This window comes from Chiloscyllium punctatum, chromosome 42 (genome assembly GCF_047496795.1).
Source record: "Chiloscyllium punctatum isolate Juve2018m chromosome 42, sChiPun1.3, whole genome shotgun sequence".
In the NCBI taxonomy this organism is placed as follows: domain Eukaryota; kingdom Metazoa; phylum Chordata; class Chondrichthyes; order Orectolobiformes; family Hemiscylliidae; genus Chiloscyllium; species Chiloscyllium punctatum.
In genome coordinates, this window is record NC_092780.1 from 16,745,189 (window position 1) to 16,746,995 (window position 1,807).

Consider the following 1,807-nt stretch of genomic DNA (forward strand, 5'->3'; position numbering starts at 1 on the left):
TAACTGCCAACCAAATCTACATGTTAACCTGAACTAAGATTCCTAAGTCTCTTTGTGCGTCAGATTTCTGCAGCCTTTCAGCATTTAAGAAATCGTCTACACGTCTATTCTTCCTACTACATGCATAACCTCAGTCCTTCCACATTGTATTCCATCTGTCGCTTCTTTACCTATTCTCTTAGCCTGTCCAAGTCTTTCTACAACTTTTCTACTTCCTCAACACTACCTGCCCTCTCCCTGTCTTCATACCACATGTAAATTTAGCAACAATGTCCTTCAATCTTTTTGTCCAGATCATTAATGTGATCCCAACACTGACTCTACAGAATTCCACTAGCTATCAGTTGCCACCCTGACAAAGATGGCTTTATCCCCATTCTCTGCCTTCTGCCAGTCAGCCAATCCTCTATCCATGCCAGTACCTTGTCCCTAACACCATGTGCTCTTAGCTTGTTCAGCAACCTCCTGTGGGGCACCTTGTCTAAGGCCTTCTGGAAATCCAAATGGATCATATCCATTGGCTCTCCTTTATCTAACTTGCACATTAACTTCTCAAAGAACAATAGGAGCAGGAGGAGGCCATTTACCCCTTTGCATCTTCTCTGCTATTCAGTATGATCATGGCTGACCACCATATCATCTCAATATCCTGTCCCCATTTTCTCCCCATACTCTTTGATCCCTTTAGTGCTAAGAAATATGTCTAACGTTTTCTTGAAAACATTTAATGTTTTGGCTTCAATCACTTTCTGTGGAAGGGATTCCACAGGCTCACCACTCTCTGGGTGAAGAAATTTCTCCTTGTCTCTGTCCTAAATGGTCTACCCCATATCCTTAAACCATGACCCCTGGTTCTGGACTCGCCAGATATCAGGAAAATTCCTCCTGCATTGACTCTGTCTAACTCTGATAGAATGTTTTTTAAATTAGATTAGATTCGATTAGATTCCCTAAAGTATGCAAACAGGCCCTTCAGCCCAACAAGTCCACACCGACCCTCCAAAGAGTAATCCACCCAGACCCATTCTCCTACCCTATATAAACCTCTGACTAATGCACCTAACACTACGGGCAATTTAGCATGGCCAATTCACCTGATCTGCACACCTTTGGACTGTGGGAGGAAACCGGAGCACCCAGAGGAAACCCATGCAGACACAGGGAGAATGTGCAAACTTGACACAGATAGTCACCCGAGGCTAGAATCGAACTTGGGTCCCTGGTGCTGTGAGGCAGCAGTGCTAACCACCGAGCCACTGTGCCGCCGTTAAAGAGATCAAGTCAAATAGAAGCCACGCGTTGCGGGAGAGACACAGTGAGTATGGCAGCAACTGCAACAGTTCAGAAATCCAGCCAAGTCTGGCCTGTGCTTGTTTCCCACCGCCAGAACGTGAGGGGCATTGAATTTGATTTGCTAGCACTGTGCATTCTCTCCTCCAGGGCAGTGCAATTTAAAAGCAGCCACCCAAGCAGGGACTCAAACCCTGGACCCTCAGATTAAGAGTCTGATGCTCTCCAAACTGAGCTACCTGGGCTCATAATGTTATACGTTTCTATGAGATCTCACCCTCACCATTCTTCTAAACTCCAGTGAATATGATCCTAACTGATCCAAAACTGTCAGTTCTTTGCCTCAAGTCACCTTGGGTAAGACAGGATGGGAAAACATAGAACAACTTGTTCTTGATCACTAGCGCAAATTGGGTGAGCACTTGATCAAGTTGCTGTCAAACCCTACCTATGTAGACTGTGCCAGTCCAGGTGAGGTGCCTGTGTCTGGTGGACTGCACCCCACTTTGAGTCACTT

At 45.7% G+C, this 1,807-nt stretch overlaps 1 non-coding gene across 1 annotated transcript; it reads right to left on the reverse strand.

Annotated features, from left to right (window-relative positions):
- Positions 1 to 1,462: 1,462 nt before the first annotated feature.
- On the reverse strand, positions 1,463 to 1,535 carry trnak-cuu (transfer RNA lysine (anticodon CUU)). Its single transcript has one exon. It is a non-coding gene; the product is annotated as a tRNA-Lys (tRNA).
- Between the last annotated feature and the right edge of the window lie 272 nt (positions 1,536 to 1,807).